The 19,282-nt window shown below is 44.7% G+C and overlaps 1 protein-coding gene and 1 long non-coding RNA gene across 4 annotated transcripts in view; one reads left to right on the top strand and one right to left on the bottom strand.

Annotated features, from left to right (window-relative positions):
• Window positions 1-17,614, bottom strand: part of LOC149345312 (tRNA (uracil-5-)-methyltransferase homolog B-like) — an 82,782-nt gene extending 65,168 nt beyond the window's left edge. For 2 of the 3 annotated variants that reach the window (XM_089546572.1, XM_089546573.1), the window contains exon 1: window positions 17,264-17,352. The gene's annotated coding sequence lies outside the window, so the exon portion shown is untranslated. Of the gene's footprint in view, window positions 1-17,263; window positions 17,353-17,400 lie in introns of those variants that run through there. The other variant, XM_089546574.1, reaches the window with a different exon arrangement.
• On the top strand, window positions 4-17,060 carry LOC149345313 (uncharacterized). Its single transcript, XR_016283272.1, has 2 exons — window positions 4-5,658; window positions 7,392-17,060. It is a non-coding gene; the product is annotated as an uncharacterized LOC149345313 (long non-coding RNA).
• Window positions 17,615-19,282: the final 1,668 nt, after the last annotated feature.

Below are 19,282 nucleotides of genomic sequence, written 5' to 3'. Positions count from 1 at the left end.
GCGTAAGGCTAAATGGAGGAAGACGATCCTCGTGTCACGTGACTTTTAATGACGTCATTCCAAAATGGCGTTTGTTTAGGTACATTTCTGGGTACTTTTTGTTGCAAAATTAGGTAAAAATGGCGTCGCAAAATTTTGAAACGTCCCTAGCCATAGTTTCTAGGTCGCTGGCGTCTCCACGGTTGCCACGGTGACCATCGTTGTCATCGCCAACGCCACGGTGGTTTGTTGACATGGCTGCGATGGCTGTTTACCGCGCGGTGCATTGACGTGTGGAGTAAGTGCTGCCGTGAAAGTCATCAAAGGTTGGTGCAATGACGAGTAATATTGACCGCGCTAACGTCCGGACTTGTACCCCAGTGCCCTAGTGTTGTCTTTATTATGCAAGTTTGCAGTGCGACCTGTTCCAGCCGTGGTATGATATCGGAAGCCCCTAGAGACGTTTAGCAAGGCAGTGCTTGACTGAATTCGAGGTCACTTCAGTTCTCTTCGGCACCTTTCGGTATTGTATCTCGTGTTTGAACATTGCCTCCTCTAGAAGGAGGCAATGGTTTGAAGCATTTGATGAGTGTCGAAAATTATGTTTCCTTGTGTTGCGCGTAACTGATTCTGACCTCTACGTACTGATAGGATGAGCTCGTATGCATAAAAATGGTGGGTACTGCGAGCCATTTGGCAGTTGCGGTACATATATGCTATGTTCCTGGAGTCCTGCATGTGTGCTCACCGGCGACAAGCTATGCTAAAAAAAAAATTTAAATGCGGAAGGAAGGCGGAATGGACGTATACACGCTAGCCTTTGAAAGGACAACACATCTTCCGTCATAATGTTTGATATGCCTGCAGTGTCTACCCACCAACTAGCCAAGCTGTAATGGATTACTTCGCGTTGACACCCATGTTGCGCAAAGCACACGGTAGGCCACAGCTGCTTTGTACGACGCCGTAGCGTTGCCCACGGAGAGACTTAATTCACGCAACTCGACGCATCGTGCCACATGAACTGTACGCCGCTTTCATCGCTGATAGGCGTTTAGCAAATGGCGTAGTATGGTCACACCACCGAACCTTTGAATATCTAGAAAGCTGCTTTTCTTTTATCTATTTGGTGAAGTGTTTATATTCATTAAGTGGAACGTGTGGTTCTTGGTGTATTTCTTGTAACGTTCAGCATTGGAATAAAGCCAGACAAGGCCGAAACTTGTTTTGCTTGCTCTGTCATTTCTGTAATGGTTTGTGATGAAGTGGGAGGCTTGACTTAGGCTTTCAGCATCCGCGTTGCCAGAGTGGCCCTTGGGTTTGTTTGGGAACGATGTTGGGCTATTGCAGGGTAAGTAAAACACAACACAGAGAGAAACGTAAACACTCCGGATATCAAGTTTCTTGCACTTTCTGTGTGTTACATTTTCTGAGCTTCAATTTCTAGACGCCGTGAATGCATTCCAAATTTCACAGCTGTTTTTTCTGCTGCAGCAGTTAGTAAAAACACAGACTGATAGGCAAGTTGGTATGACATAATAAGGCAAAAACAGCAGACCTGCATAAGGAAGATGCTGCGTGTTGTCTCATCTTCCTTCATCCTTGTGCAGGGTGCACTGTTTTAGCCTTATTAGTAAAAGTATGTTGTACAGGGACGTTGGATGCCATGCATGCCGTAATGCGCTGCATTAACATTTGTAGCTAGAAGGGTTTCTTTTTGACATTAGCATTGTATAAGTGAATATAATTTGTGCACATACATGAATAGCATGCTGGCTTGGCCTTATGTAGGCCACTGCATCATTACGAAGTGTATGAGGTGTCACATTAATTGCACGCCTGCTTTTACTGCACGTTGCCAGTTTTGAGGGGAAAATCTGTTTTGTGTGGAGTCAGCAGTGACTAGGCAAGCGACCTTTAAATGCAAATAAGCTTGCTCCATAGATGGCAGCTCTGTGGGGCAATGGACACACACACAAAAAAAGAGTAGCCATGACCTTTCAATATAAAGTTAAGAAGCAGCATAAACCAAACATCAACACGCCATGCATGTGACATGCTTCTCTGCATACAGTGAAGAGCTTAAAAATGCATGAAATGTAAACATGGCTTGTCTGCTTATATTTGGTTGTTCCTTTTAGAGGGAAGCATTTTAACAAATTTTTCTCTGGTTTATGGCAAACGTCTAAAGGAGTGTGGGATTTCAGTAAGGAAACATTTACAGTTGGCCACATAAGTTTGAAGTATTCAAATTAGAAGGTCTGAAAAAGCTCTGTGCCTTTTCTTTCTAGCTGCATTCTAATTTTCATTCTTCGCTTGCCATGCTGCTGAATGGGTGGGTCTGCTGGTTCCTGAATTACTGTTTTTGTATATGTGCACAGTCAGAACATATGTATATCACGAGTATGAGGCAACATATTTAAAAGCACAATGTGAAAAGAGCTTGTGGATACATTTTTGAAGGTTGGCAGCTCAGTTCGCTGATATGTTTAGGTGCTTTTTATATTGTCAAGGCCCAGTAGGTATTAAAGGAGTAGAGACAACAAAATTTTAGTTGTTTCTTTCGGTTAGAATGATGCGCAGTACTTTAGAAAGACTAGACAGCTGCATGGATTGCGACAAGAGGCAATATATTTATAATTGCATTTTTTCTCTCGCACTGCTTTAGCTTAAACAACCGAACGACGACTGTGATGTCAGGGATGTGTTCAGGTCATGTGAGGCATACAAAGACAGCAGTATTGTTGCAGCTTTGTTCACTGTTATTTGCATCAACTCGTACACAAACCTGTCTAAGAGTTGGAGTCACATAAAGTGAACAGGCAGCGATTATATCTCTTTTTGCATGCCTCATGTGACCTGAACATGTATCTGACTTCAGAGCAGTCATTCGGCTGTTAAAAACCGAAACCAGATGACACGAGAAAAAAAATTAAATTGTAAATTATTTAGCTGATAAAGTTAAAATCCACATGGTGGCTTGTGTATAGCATTGCCTAGTGCATCAGCGTAAAGAGAAATGCGCATCCAAAAATTTGGTTTCTCTACTCCATTAAAGATGTAGCCCATGACATGTTTGTGGCAGACCTTTGAGTTCATCATTCTTTTATGAGTTGTGAAACTGGCTCACTAGAGTGTAGCATATCAGGAGTCAGAGTGTTACTGGAGTACTCTGACCTCATGGTGATTAAAATAGAAGAAAACTAGTTGAGTCCACAAAGAATGAGGTGCTCCTTTCAGAAGCAGAGCTGCTGTGAAGAATGTTCTATGAAAAGACAACCATCAGCTCTTTGCTACATTTCAGGTTATTTTCTTGAAGACCTAGTAATGGGTATTACAGAAATGATAAGAGGTATGTTACAGAAATAATTGGTACCTGCATATTAGCACGACAAGGGGTGACTAATAGAATTTTTGTAGGGGTCTATAGAATTTTGCCTCCATCGAAATGCGACCGCCACAGCCGGGATCGAACCCACGTCTTTCAGGTCAGCAGCCAAGCACCATAACCTCTGAGGCACTGCGGCGGCCAGTGATTTTCTATTACTGGCCCTCGGTACGGTGGGTTCACGGTTTTGCGGTAGAAATGTTATTGGTGTATGCCTGTTGTGCATATATTGGCTGAATATTTTTGTTCAAATTAGTGCAAAATTTGTGAGTTCTTTTTTCTCTTAGAATCCACAATTCATACTGTGGCAGCTGTTACACTTGTATGACACCTTGATAAAACTAGCCAAAAATTATCAGGTCGGCCTGTGGTGGAACCGCGACGGGGACTATGTGAAGTGGACTATGGACAATCACTTCACCAGCAGCCTATGCGAGTACCTCGCCGAAACTGGTCTCCACTCCTTCTTCTGACTTTCTGTAACCTACATTCCACTCCCCCTTTTCTCAACTTATGCCTCACGGCAGACTACTCGAATAAAAAAAAAAAAGTGTGTAGCAAACCAAGAAGGGCATGGGACAATTATAGTAATTTAGATGGAGTGGGGAAGTTGTCTATCGTTAATTTTTAGATTGCAGATATAGTAAAAGTAGACGATACCTAGGCAACATGTAAGACATAAAGCAGAGACCTGGACTTTTGGTTGCTTATAATGTGGTTAGCCGTTGCCCCGCCGCAATAGCTGAGTGGTTAGGGTGCCCGCTGCTGTTCCCAAGGACGGGTTCGATCCCAGTTGCGGCAGCTGCATATCAGTGGAGGTGAAATGCTAGGCGCCTGTGTACTGAGTGACATCAGTGCTCGATAAAGAGCCCCATGTGGTCAAAATTAATCCGTAGCGCTGCACTATGGCGTTCCTCATAACCCATGTTGCCTTCGGACGTTAAACCCCATATTCTATACCATACCATAACTTTGACGTGTTCTGTGTGCTTTACCATTTAAGCTGCAGTAATTGCTGAGCACTTGTTGAGTTTTCATGAGTATTTTTATGTGCAAATGGACAATGTGTGACGGGGTGCATATCGACAATTACGTACGCATGGCACTCATGCTAAGACTGGCGTGCATGTGAATATTCGTGTCCATCGTGTAAATAAACGGAAGTTGCATAAATAGTGAACTAAATGTAGTGTCAAAATGTCTGCGAAGAAAAAATTCTCATGTTTGCATGTGCTGTTGAGTCATTTTGATTGTAATGGCAAGCGTGGTTACGTTCAAGATTGCAGCAATATCTCGGCACATTATGATTTTGAATGGTAAAATTTTGTCTGTCTTGCATCCCTTGCAGTTTCAAGTAAGGTGGACGCACACAGTTTCAGCATTGCTGCCAACATGATTTGTGTGAATGGCTTTATTGTACACTGTTGGGAGTAAGGCTTCTAGTCCATCCGAAGTGCTCTGATGAAAAATACCTTTTATAATGGTACTTGTGGTTTCATGTCATTAAAACTACACTCAAATAATAAATAATGTGAGTTTGAGCTGCATAAGTGAAAGTTATGTGACCGCTTTGTTCATGACAGTACATTTGGTTCGGTTCAATCCGCTACAATGATAGAAGACCGTTCTGCTTTGAAACAGCAAATTGACATGCATTCAATTAATAAGCTTGGGATGAGCAACAAGAGAGAAAGCGTACATATTGTTGACGATGCAATGTTGACCCTTAAGTGCCCCTGTCACGTTTTCAGTTTTGTTGCCTTAATTTTCTTATGGTCGCACTGAGTTACCCGATTTAGAAAACTGCCAAAAAATAGTCGCACGTCCTAGCTTTAGTCAAAACCAAGGAGAAGAAAACATGCATATTTATATTTTCGTTTTATTTTTATGAATCAATTTTGTTGGCGTTTCCTTTGAATGAGTGTGTTGATTTTCGTCAACTGCATAAATGACTTTCTTATTTATGTTGCAATTTTTAACGTTTAATGCTTTTTTTTTTCTAGTTTATTGCTGGTTTCGGCTATTTATATTTACTTTTCTTTGAGGGAACGCGCGATGATGATGCTAGCGCTCTTACAGCGCCCCCTACAGTCAGTTAGCAAATAAGGAAAAAAAAACAACATGGCGGTTGTTTACGTACGTTCGAATCGCGGTCGGCGGCTGTTGCGAGTGAAGTATTCGTCGGTGTCTCGTCTTTGTGGCGTGTGTAGTTCTTTAAATTTGCCCCTTTTTTGTTTGTGACTAGTAGACCGCCTATGGAATGCGTGTTTACCTCCCATGCGTCCCTAAAGGTGAGTGAGCAGGACGCAAGCCCGCGCCGTCCAGTACTGGCGTCCCTGATCTGGGTGTTTCCAGCTCATTCTGGAAAATATCTGTGCATATAACTCTTGTTATAATCATCACGATGCAGTGCGTGGGCTGTGATATGTCGTCACATTGACTTTCTCGTGATGCAAGGGTTGGAGAACATTGCAGCGTGTCGTTTCCAGCCCGCCTTCGATCCTTCAAGACTGATCTGGACACCAATAGTGACAGTACCAGTTGACGACTGTTGTGGGTGCGAGGTGGCGTAGATCTGCTAGATCACAGAGAGAAGCAATTGCCGGCAGAATAATCGCAAGACTAACCCACCTGTGGCTCGCAACCACCTCAGTGGACTGAAAAATGCTCGGGACAGAGCGAAGCAATAAAGCTGCACGGTGCGAACGCTATAGATACGTTGCTTACGTCTCATGTAGTACCTATCTGAATTAAATGTTCTGGAATGCACTGGCAGTGTGTACTTCTGCTCTTGGGGCCGAGTCGTCCTTCATGGCGCAGAAAGAGTGCTCTGAACGCATGTGCATACGCTGGGCGGCGCACCTTAAAAATAAAATTGTTTCCATGTTCACTGCATGTTTTCAAAGGCACATGAGTTCTAAGGTAATCCTCTGAGTTCTCGTTCTGCTGGTATAGTCATATTTGGTCTTTGCAATCAATGACTCTGTGCCCACATACTGTCAAAAAGCAAGATTTGTCAGATCTTTCTCAGCCAGAGATGATGTGCTGGCATGCATAAATTGATATATAGCATCGTAATAGTGTGACACTGAACACTTTATTAAGATGTAATAGCAAGTAATTTCGATGTTTGTGTAAGCCAGTGTATTTGCCTTCATTGAAAAAGATATTCAAGAAAGTGTTTTGGTGTTCGTATGAGGCGGGACAGAACTTGTCTATACAAAGTATGTGATAGCCAAGTGCTCAGGGCCAAATGTCACCTATCACTGCCTCTCGCTGGGGCAGGTGGCTCTCTGGAATTCTTTACTTCAGCATACTGCAAAACTAAAATATGTGAAGAGCTGTGCTCAAATTTCGCTTTACCGACTGTAGTTATTGGCTGTTGATTTTTTTTTTTTTTGCACGTGGTTTACTGCTGATACAATAACACACATGGCTCAGTCTGTGCATTGTACTGTGTGCTACTTACTGCATGCAATGCTTCAAAAGCAAGGGTTCGGGCAAGTTGTTTGTTCTAGTTAAGGTTGGTCGCCGAACAGAAAGGGACGACACGGGAACCAGACACACAGCACCGACTGTCGAGATTTCTGTCAGTGCTGTGTGTCCGGTTCTCATGTTCATGCCGTCTTTATTTCTTAGCAATGTGACCAACCTTAGCTTCAAAAGCAGTCTTCGCACTATGTATAGGGAGGGTGCACAGAGAGGGCCTGGTAATAAGCGTGTTCATTTTGTGCTCGTGTCTGTGTATGGCACCTGGTGCTAACTGCTCGCTATACTGCACATTTAAATTTAGGTGCCAAATATACTTCCTTGTGATGCAGTGCGTGCACACCAGGGAATGATCTCGCATTTTGCATGGTACAGCGAGTACTCTTTTCCTTAACATGTAACAAACTGTAACTGTCTTTCAAAAATATCATTTTAGTGCATCAGCATCAGAACCCCCCATGTTGGAATAATCCGTCGGTCTGAAGCCTCAGGTGACAGAGTGGAGGGAGTGAAATCCACCTTCACGAAATTGCAGGGAAGAGGGAAGAAGAGAGGGCGGGAGGAGGCGGTTGGCAAGCGGTTGCAAATCTGAGTCGAAGGGTGGAGTGGATGTGTCACTGATGGATGGGATTTCATCGGGTGAGTGGAGTGGGGGTGTCACGTAGTGATTGATGGTACCCATTCGTACAGTCTGACCCTGTCAGCGGCTGCTCGGTCCGTCCGGCAGGAACATAATGCTAACTTTGGCTTATGGGGTTTAACGTCCCAAAGCGACTCGGGCTATGAGGGGCGCCACAGTGGAGGGATCCAGTAATTTCGACCAACAGTGGCCCTTAACGTGCTCCGACATCGCACAGAATCTGGGCCTGTTGTGTGTCACCATCGGAATACAACTGCCGCAGGCGGGGTCATACCAGCGTCTAATGGAATTTGTTTAATTTTGTCGTTACACTCACAGTAAGATTAGTCTTTCCCAAGTACAAGTTGTATTTAATGTCAGAGTCCAAGGAAGGGCAGCTTTCCAAAGCCACAGCTGGGCTTGTACAGCGTAATTAACCAGCATTAACATCCTTTAGAATCAATTAACGTGTTTGTACTATGATTACACAATGGACACAGTATTTATCAAGGCAAACAATGGCAGCGTATATATGCCTGCAAATGTTTAAATCAAGAATAGTATCTGCTAGCTTATTAAAAATATATCATTTATAAAATGACCGTCCAACTTCTCAGAAGTACCAAATCTGTGGAGAAATACAAATTGAAGATTGCCAATATGCCTAGGAAAATACATTTTGACTGTCAAAAAAGGATTAGGAGCACTTTATTATTAACTACGCGAGGATTGTGGAAAGATGGGTCGGGTCACACCCAATAGTGCAAAACATGAACCCTTGGAAAAGATGCGAAGTTGTGGCGCATATGCACTCATATGCTGTGCATAATGGGCTGCCTTGCATTACCATAACCTGTCCAGGTAGACTGCCACAAGTCAATAAAAATCTCCGATATATACAACCACAGTTTTCAGTTAGGTAGACATTTTATTTGTGACATTCTTAATCTAGCTGGCAGGCTATCACCAGCCCGAGGTGAATGTGACGTGCAGGATGAAACGGGTGCCATATGTGGATACTGGAGTAAATGTGATGTGATGAGCCTTGGGAGCATTCCTCTTCACATGGCGCCAGGCAGTCTTGCGGCCACATAATACAGCTGACAGTGCTTCATTCTGTAACCTGTAATACTGCAGTTACTTGCATCATGGATGCAGTTTCTTGTGGGAAAAAATTAGAATGGTAAGTTTGGTGCATTTATTACATGGTGTAAAACATGGTGTGGTCAGTTGAACTTTCCCCAGATTTTGATGATTGATGTAGGGAAAGCATTTATTATGCAAATGCATCCATTATTTAAGTAAATATGGTGTACAAAAACCTGGAATGGAAACAGAAATCAGCATCTGCAGGATTGAAACAAATTCCTAACAACTTTGGCGCAGCACCATACCCATGACTGCCAAGCCACATTTTAGCCCCTAGCCTTTCACTCTACACTGTCCTTAATCTGTTCATTCCCAATGGGCCAGACATGAGGCCGTATGGCACTCGGGTATCCGTATCTGCCTATATGGACATGCCACGTTGTCTACTACACAGCTTTTTAAACACTTGTAGCAACAGTGTCAGTTTTCTCAGAAGCATGAAACTTTGTTACGATTAGTTTTATGACACACCCAGCACATTAACAGGCATTCTAGCCAAATTATAATTTCGTTGCAGTTGGGCTTTGAAGCATTTTTCATTAATGAGTAAAAAGGAAATGACATTAACTGGGCACTATATGTTTCATCTAAGCTGCCTTCTCAACAAATAGGGGCATTTTAGAATTTCTAGGCAACAAAGTTGGCACAGTGTTCCCATCACACAACAGAAGGCTCATTGCTTGGAAGGCTGGTGGAGAGACACTGTGTAAGAGCCAAGCAAGTTCATTTATGAAGTGCTTTATCATGTGAGGGAAGGCTATTCACGGCTGTTTCTACCATGGCAATATAAGTTCGTGTCACAAATTGCACCAGCAATGCTCTGAAAAATGAGTAATACTGTTTTTCTGTTGCAGCAGTATTCTCTTTGCAAAATAAGATGAATAGTAGTTTTGCGCTGCAGCTTTCAGTGTGCAAGATGACAGCTACGGCTTAGCCTTTTGTCAAGAATACTTTTTCAACTGTCCTAAAAGGCAAGGTGTGTTGCTGGGCGAGTTGGTTGGGGTACATCTTGAGAAAAACAGCACTTGCAGACAAAGGAAACGAGAAGGACACACAACTGCGCTGTTTTTTTTTTTTGTGTGTCCTTCTTGTTCTGGTCCTTTGTCTGCAAGCGCTGTTTTTCTCAAGATGTCCTAAAAGGGCGGTGCACTGTGACAGCACGACACAACAAAGAGGAATGCAGCATGGAGCGACACTTCATACTAATTTTATTGAAGAGCGCATGCCTCTATGAGTGCATCACATGCAGACAAAATGAAATCAAGCAGGGATGACGAAGAAATAAAATTATAGTGAATGCAAGGCAGGTATGAACAAGAAAATGAGTGCACTAATTTCCCAAAGATGAAAAATGTTTGCCAATTGTCAGAAGTTCTCTGTTGAGCAGTGCCAGAGAGGGCGTACTCACACAAGCAGATTCTGAGTAGGGAATGAGGGGCCTGAAATATCTCAATTTCTTAATTGTCGGGTTTAACATTCGGGAGCGGCACATGGGCTATGAGGGACACCATAATGGAGGTCTCTGGATTAATTTACACCACCTGGGGCCCTTTAACCCTTTCAGTGCCAGGTTTTTTTACTCACATCTGCACACCCCCTGCCGGGTTTTTTTCGCATGTTAGTTTCCTGGAAATTTTTTGCTAGTAACGAACTAAAATGCTCTGCAGGACATGTAGATATGTTTATTCAGGATAATCTTATAGATATTAGTTGTAATGAATCAAATCTTCCAGCACCAATCTGGCCAGTCGAATTTACTCCACTTACGCGGATTTTTCGGTGGCAGGGGGACTTCATCGCTGTCATCACTCGACAAGGCACTTAGGTCGGCTCCTTCCTCGTTCTCATTATCATTGGACTCCGAATTCACAAGCAATTTTGAATTTCTTCGTCCGTCAAAGCGCGGACGGGTGTGGCACATAGCCTCATGGCTGCTGTGCGCAGACCAAAACGAAGTGACTCGGATGTGAAAACATGCGCGCCATCTGTTGTTTAAAATTTATCCTACAAAATCTATGAATTTACAGAGTCTCTCCATAGATGGCGCTACATGTTTGCTTAGTTTTTTTTTTACACAAGTATTATCGGGAGCGGCAGGGGGTGAGTTAAAAGGCCAAAACGAGTTAACTCGGGAGAGGCAGGGGGTGTGCATATGTGGTAGCCCGAGTTATCTCGGGAGTGGCAGATTAAGGGTTAACGCACGCTGACTTTGCACAGCACATGGCCATCTTTGTATTTTGCCTCCACTGAAATGTGGCCGCTATGGCCGGATCAAACCCACAGCCTTCGTGTAAGCAGTCTAAGAACGCCAGAGCCACTGAGGCGCCGTGGCGGGATGAGTTCTCCATTCCTAGGAGGAAAGTTTTGGGAAAAAGGAATGACTAGAAAAGAAATACCAGAGGCCTGTAGTGTACCGTCAATGGTGCTGCTTGATATGGGATATGATGGCGCACCTTTCTCATGACCATGTGGGCTTCAAGAAAATTAGCAAATGACACTCCTCTTCCCTGCTGTGTCTTGAGCTTGCTATGCTAAAGCACTTTGTCAGAATAGCCTGCCAACTAGCTCATAACATAATCCTAATCCCTCACCTGAAATCTGCCATCTTCAGGCAGGGCCTACAAATGCCAGCACAGTCAAATGCTACTTTCTGGCTGCTCTGCATCTGACACAAGTGTAGCTCCATTATAGCAACAGCATGCATGTGCTTGCACATGTGCACATGCGTTGCATGGTCAACACGTACTTGTGTACATGTTGTGGCAAGCCTCGCACTGCTCACAATGAAGCTCACAGCCACTGCACGATTTGCTAGTTCTTTCCACTGTGTGCTTGAAGTTCACCAAACTTTGTGACTTTACATGCCACTGGCCATCTCCCACTCTCTCAGTACTGGACTTAGAAAGCTCAATCCCCACTTTATGCTTCCTAAATAGGGCAGATTTGCGGTGGTCTGCTCCTCCTTTGACACCTGTTGTAAAGTTTTTCGGATGTGAAATTGAAGAGTACTTTGATTAATGTATCCAATCACCCATTTACCTTGCCACCAAAGTGAGAGTACTTTAGTGCCTTGACTCCAAGTGATTATTTGTTGTTAATCCAATGTACTGCCGATAGCAGTAAGCCCACTGACATGCCCTCTTTGCGTATGTTTTCTCAAAATTTCTGACAAAGCCAAAGGCAATTAAGCTGATGCTCTTTGGAGTGGATACCAAGAAGTGCAGGGAGCAACTGTTGAGACTCAGTCTCATCTGTCCACTTCATCAGAGTGTGCAGCATGTCCCTTGTTGTACTCCTGCAGTCCTTGTTTGTGACTGTATTCAGGTGCGTGCTCCAGTTGTGTAGCACCTGCCAGCTGCAAAGCAGTCGACTCTTCAAGGGACCCATCACCTGCTCCCATGCACTGCCATAAACAGGGGCATCATCAGACATAAATGCCTGACATGGTATTGTGTTTTTTTCTTTGATGGCCTCGAAAAACCTCACCACAGTGCCCGTGTTCACCCTTTTTGAAATCAAGTAGGCACACGGGATACCAAAGGCATCTTGAGAAATTGTGAGCAGGGTTGTCAGTTGGAGTTAGTACTTATTTATGCCATGGGTGGAGTCAGTGCACAGTTTCGTTGCCCCCAATTCATAAAGGAGCTCTCGTTGTGGGAACGTCAGTAATGCTAGCTCAAAGTCACCAACATGACTGTTGGGGTCACCCTTCTTCCTGTAATACAACAGTGGCGACTCATTTTTTGCCCTCATTTCTTCGACCCATAATTCAACACTCTTAAAATCGTCTGGATCTCTCTGCTCTGTTTTTCCAATCCTAAACTTATCTGCAATGTTACGGAGGTCCTTAGTGGTCACAAGTTGCATCCGTGGGCTTGATCCACTTGTACCTGCTCGGATGTTGTGCACAATGGTTTTTTCTGGCACTCCTTCTACTAACCGGCCTGAAAATGGTACAGAAAAAAACTGTTAACATCTCTGGTTCATCTGCCTACAGCCATGTAATAAAGTGACAAATACTTCTGGTCGGATTCCTTCGTCTTCCACTTTGTTCCTTTTCACAGGTGACACACAGTTCATCTTACTTTCATTTCACTTTTGTGGCACTGCAAAGCACACAACAAAATGGTTGTTTCAAAGCCAGATGGACTTTATTTTTATGAGCTTGAGTGTTTAAACTTGCATACTGCAATGCAAAACAGGGAAGTTATATACAGCGTGTTATAAATGCGGAATATAACAGCACTGAAAATGTGGACAAGAAAAGAATAAGGACATGTGCTTCTCATCCTGTCCCATTTCATTCTGCATATTCAAAAAATGCACCGATTCGCCTGACAGCAACCTTTAAAGGAGTAGAGACACCAAATTTTTGAACGCGAACTTTGTTTCTTTGGACTTGTGCACAAGACAATAGTGTGCACGAGTCACAATGTAGAATTCACTTACGCCAGGTGAATAATTTCTAAGTGAATATTTTTCTCATGCTGTTTCAGTTTCAACACCTGAATGACTGCTGCTAAGTCAGAGACAATTGGAGGGCATGCCAGTCATACATAAACTGAAATATAAATGCTGCTTGTTCATTTTTTTTTTTTTGCGATTTCAACTCTTGTGCAGGCTTGTGTTTTATGTTAGTGGTTTTTGAGGAAAGGAAATGGTGCAGTAACTGCCTCAACCATGCCATGAAGGAAAGAAGGAGTGAAAGAAGCAAGAGAGAAAGGTGCTGTAGTGGAGGGCTCCGTAATAATTTCGACCGCCTGGGGATCTTTGGGCACTGACACTGCGCAGCACATGGGCACCTCTTGCCTCCATCGAAACTCAGCTGCCGCAGCCGGGTTCTAACCCGGGTACTCCAGCTTAGTAGCTGAACACTGAAACCACAGCCGTTCCTGCGAGCGTTACTGATGAAGTGCCAAAACAGCCAAATAATTCTAATTAATGAAAGTTCACTGCAGACGATCTGTCTTATGAGAAAAAACATGGCCCTTATACAACCATTAGACTGGTGGCGTTGCTTTGATCAGCAACAAAATGCCTACGCTTTTGACAGGCAGCCAAAAAAAGAGGCTAGCATCGAGTGCAACTCTCAGTCATTCAAGACACGTTTCATAGAGCTCAAGCCGACTTCTTACGGATGAAGTTCAACGTCAGCCGATTGAGCTACAGACCTAGGATAGTCAATGAAACCAGCAGAAAAACAAAAGAACAGACATTGGAGTAGTTCAGTGCTAGACGACATTCCTAATTATGTTCAGTTCGAAAGACTGGACCCCTTCCACAATGCATCTCTAAACTAAACGGCATGAAGTTCGTACAGACTGTGCTGTGCATGCAATGTGCCGTGGATCAATTGTTTTTCACCCTTCGATGCGACCAAGTAGGCTCAAGTGAATTGCACTACAGTCAGATACAACTCGAGAACGAAGTGGCAGATGGCCCTTAAAGAAGACCCCCCCAGTCAATGGCGTCAGCTGATTTTCATCAGTTAACTCAATTAAAGCCATAACTAATCCCCTTTCATCTGCCACCCTCCTGCAGTGCTACCCCCTAGGATTAACCATGACATCATGAGAATCGGTCGAAGCCATTGGATGGCAGGCTTCCTTTGAGGGGCATTGGCCACTGGGTTCTTAAGCTGTGCCCTACTATAACTTCTTCCGCCCCCTCGTTTTGTGGGACATGCCTTCTCCCACTTTACAATAGGCATTTTCGTGTTGTCCCACCTCTTTTGTGCCATAGATGCATCGCAGAAGAATAAAAATCATTGAAATGATCACTCGAGTTAATGAGCAATATCTTCCCCCTAAAATACATTTCTATTGCACTTTCGTCTCCCATTTATGAAAGGTTGGTGGAGTGTAGCTTCTAAACGTTTTCACATTCCGGTACAGTCAACACAGCATGCACAAATGCTTTGTACAAGAGGAGTGGCTAACCTGCAAGCCCTCTGGCATCATCCTGGGACAGCCTTTGGTGGCAGGCCTCATTGAAGTGTCCGTAGTGTTTCTTTTGAAACACTACATATACCTTGCCCTCTTTCTCCATGACCTCTAGAGTAGCAAAGCAGTGTTTGCTGATTTTGCAGCTTCCTTGCCCCTTTTCCTGCCTTTGGCGCTGTTCTATAGGAAGCTCTTCGTACGAGCCGGAATGGTGGCAGTGCAGGTAGCGTTTAAAAACCCTTGGTGCGCATTCCTTCTTTCCTGTAGAAGCTATAAAATGGCAGCAAGTTTTGCTTTCTTCTCCGTCTTTCCAGGTGCAAAATCCTGAAACAGAAAGATTGTAAACATAACTAAGCACTCCACATAGTATTAGTTAATTATTAGTGTGAAAGCACAATTCCGAACGGTAAACCCCGAGCAAGATCCTGCGATGTGTATGTGGGTTTGTGCCAAGAGCATAGCAACGGCGACATAGCAACCACAGCCTCACAGCAGCATTGCAACATAGTTATGACACGATGCCAACATATGATGTTAAGTCCATGACCACTCATGACTAAAAAGAAATTTTTAAAAATTGAGGCGTGAACAAAGGTGGGCTCCATTTTGATAAAAACGTGTACACAATGATAGCACATGAATAACGGCATAAGGCATCCTTAGAAAGCCAACAGTAAAGTAACAAGACAAGGCAATGTTCATGAAATTCTGCTTTTGCACGTTTATAAAATTTCGGCAAAACTTCTCTGTCAATTTTTTGTGTATCACACTACTTTCATTTTTTGAAAAGCAAGGCCAAATTAAAGTTTGTACTTTTTACATACACTAATGAAAAATGCATGTGCTATGGAGTGGGCACATATGCAGTACTCTCGCACTACTACTGGCGCTCTGCCTCTGCCAAGTGCGCATGACAATCACAGATTTAGCTTCAAATTTTTAGCCTTTTGCCTGCAGTGCAAAACTGCATTTCCCAGCTTTTTTATTGTTAAAAATTTATCAGTCATTCGCTTACTGTTTTTTCCTGCTATAGCGCATGGGGAACAATTTTTGGAGAAAATTATTAAGTTCAGGTTAAGTTATTACACGGACTGTTACATGGAAGTATTTCAATTTTACTACACCCTGCAAAAACTCATTCCTGCACAGCAACCTTTTACATGGCCCTGTCCTTTGACCACAAATTCAGGTCAGCGCTGTTGACTTCTAAAGGCAGAACAATGCTGGGCATTCTTCCTACACACTTCTGCATGTTGCGATTGCCATGGCTTCAGTGCTGCTAAGCCAGTGCATGCCGCGACAATGTTGTGTGTCCTGTCGAGACATTGCAGATGCCTGCAACAAAGCATAAGCAAGGCCTGTAGCAGCGAGTCTGCTGCAAGGACCAGTTTTTTTCCTGCAGTGGCCACTTTAAATATGAAAGAGAGTGCACTGCTTGTCACTTTGCTTATGGAGGAGCTAGGACACCAAAAAAAAATTCTGCAGACACACATAAGACTGCTTACCAGCGAGAATGCCAAAGCATTAAAGTGCACAGTCATGCTATGTTGCAGAATGACGAGTAATGAGTGCAAGGCATGACTACGCAACTTTGTACAAACTCTGCACACCTTATGTTACTAGTAAAGTGCTGAGTCATGCTACACTTCAGAATGATTAGGAGTCAAAACTATGACTACCTAAACTTTGTACAAACTATACACCTTACATTACAAATAAGTGCAAAATGACTATGACAAGTCATGGCTTTCAAAGGTTATAGTACGTTACGTTTCACATTTCACTCGAATGCCCGCAAAGGCTACCTCTGCAGATCTGTCGCACTAGACCAAGCCCATTGAAATCTTCATGGTTCCTTTAAAAAACGTGAATGTCATCGCTAAGTTTTTGTGCACAAAACCACGTGCAAGTTTCCCCAGGTGAGTGTAAGCCCGTAAATAAAAAAAAAGAACGCGCTTTGTGTTTACAAACTTAAAATGCGCGCACTCGAAAAGTCAATAAACTGCAACTTTTCAATCGGTAATCTAAGCGCGCGACTGCATCCCGCTTTGGCCCTTTATTGCTTTAATCACAGCGTGCGTGCATGCAGACTTCGTTTCTTACCTTTGTTAGAGTCGAAGACTAGATTCTCCACCTCTTCCTCGAAGTCGTGGTGCCGTCGCAGGTCACGAAGGGCGACAAAATGCTTCGGACGTAAGTCGCACAAGAACGGCCGTGCCTTACTACATGCTGTTGTGACTGGGAGAAGGATGCATGGGCCTGCCTACTGGCTGGAGCCGAGCCACCACCGCTGCCGCGTGCAGATAGAGGAGAGATCAGAGGAAAGAGAAAAAGAAAAGACGCGTCGCAGCAACAACCGCGTCCTTCCCCATGAATATCCTTGGTGGGTGTTTTTAAATTACTAGTATTGAAGAACGCCTTGTCGCAAACCGCTGAAGCAACGCCATCGCACGTGTCCGTCTCCATGCTCAAGGCAAAAAAATAAAAAAAACAAGCGAGCAAGAAATGCACCTTGGGATACCTTGGGATATTGAGCAAGGATTTTCAAGAAGAGTTGAGATTTTCCCTGTCGGTTGAAGCGCCGTGTTCCCCAAAAGTCCCCACAGAGTGACGTAGAGTAGAGCAGTGACGTCTGTTCTCGGTTGGCCAATCGCAACGAGGATCACCTTCCTCTGAATACGCCCTCCGGGAAGCGCCACAGGTCAGCCGTTCAGCGGAGTACGAGTCGTGCGTACCACGTGAAAGAACTAAGGAGAGGCCCTGACGTCACATTTTGTGAAGCCGCCCCGCAACCGGAAGTTGGCTCGGCTTTCCTCACTATCTTCCTTCTCTACCGAGCGCGGTTCCGGAGTGCCACCTTTTCGCGAGATTCATTTCAATGCATCGATCGCTCCGCGTAACGACACCAAGTTTGACGAACAAAATATCAAATGGGCGGTTATTTGCCGCATTTAAAAGCAATCCCAGATGCGTGCGTAACGTCACGACGCCAGGCATGTAGACTTTAACACGCAAGGCCGAACACACCGTGCCGAAAGCCCGTCCACCGCCACCGAGAAACACTGGGGCCCCTAGCAACCACGACGCTAACGACGCCGTACGCCGTTGCTAGTGGCCCGAGTTTTCTTATGGCATATTCGATAAACTCGCACCAGAATTGACCCAAAACCACTGCGGTGCTCAAGGACCCGCGGTAGTGGAGCTCCAAGCCGGGGCAACATCGAATACAAACTGCATCGCGCCGGTGCCCGTTCCGAACGCCGCCTTGGGGGCAACAAAAAAGTGCCCCCACACGGTGCGCCCCATTTATCGAAGATGTCCGGTGCGCACCGGTGCAATTTATCGAACATAAAATTTCGCACCGGTGCGCACCGGTGCGCACCAGTGCTGTTTATCGAATATGCTATTAGCAACAACGACAACGTTGCTAGTGGCCCGACTTTTTAAGCTTAAATTTTGACGTCACTTCCGCCACATTCTTGCCAATGCATTGGGAATACGAAAGGCCTCTCCTTATAGCATATTCGATAAACAGCACTGGTGCGCACCGGTGCGAAATTTTATGTTCGATAAATTGCACCGGTGCGCACCGGACATCTTCGATAAATGGGGCGCACCGTGTGGGGGCACTTTTTTGTTGCCCCCAAGGCGGCGTTCGGAACGGGCACCGGCGCGATGCAGTTTGTATTCGATGTTGCCCCGGCTTGGAGCTCCACTACCGCGGGTCCTTGAGCACCGCAGTGGTTTTGGGTCAATTCTGGTGCGAGTTTATCGAATATGCCATTAGTTTTCCTTCCTCCATGCCTTCTTTTACCCTCACACGCAGGCTGCTGGCGCGCCCTTACTCTCGACACCAGTCGCCATCTATCGGCGCGCGCGGCCCGATGGACTGCGGGACGCGCCGGCGCCGCGCGTAGAATGCATGTTTACGTGTTCGCTTCTGTCGTTGTAGTGCTTCATCATAACGTATGAGGGTGTGTGCTGTGCGTCACTACTCACATTTTCCCTCTACCAGACAGTACTGCGGTTATCTTGCGCGCAGTTAGTCTTTAACGTGACATCTCCGAGTTTTTTTTTTTCGTTCATTTGGATGTGAGTGAGTGCGGCGAGGCAGTGCGCGTCTGTCTCGTTGTTTTGTGCCCACCATGATGATATTGATATTGATGATTAGCGCTCGTGTCCTGTCTTCACCTTTTCTGTGTCTCGTTTTTCGCGCTACGTTTTTCAATGATGATATTCTGCTGGCTGAGGATTCTAAACGCTGGCACCGCAGCGGCGACGCTGCTCCACCGAGCCGCTGGTGCGGCGGCGCTGCTCAGGGAAATTCTGGAATAGTATTGCAAACAACAAGGATTTTTCCCGCGGAGTAGTCGGCCAGGTAGCGCATGGACTGGAAACCGGCACTTCTAAGCAGATTTCTGCGCTGGCGTGTCGTTTGTTGCCGTCTTTTACGTGCGCTATCATCTATGATAATTTTAGGCACAGGAGTGTGGATTTATTGATTTGATTCAGTGGTGTAGTAACTGGATAGGCGAGCTGCAGACTGAAGGTTGTCCCGCGAGCGCGTGTTTTCGATTACCTCCTTGCGCTGAGCTGGTTATAGTTCCCATTAAACACATTTCATGCAAAGGATTGTAAGCACGACCGCTACCGATTTCAGTTGCTCTTTCCGCACTTATGTCATAGGGATCAAGGAGGGATAAAGGGTTTACCGTA

The sequence above is a fragment of the Amblyomma mixtum genome, chromosome 5 (assembly GCF_055824585.1).
Source record: "Amblyomma mixtum isolate Tamu chromosome 5, ASM5582458v1, whole genome shotgun sequence".
Classification (NCBI taxonomy): Eukaryota; Metazoa; Arthropoda; class Arachnida; order Ixodida; family Ixodidae; genus Amblyomma; species Amblyomma mixtum.
The sequence above is the reverse complement of the archived record's forward strand: the minus strand, read 5'-3'. Positions and strand labels throughout refer to the sequence as shown.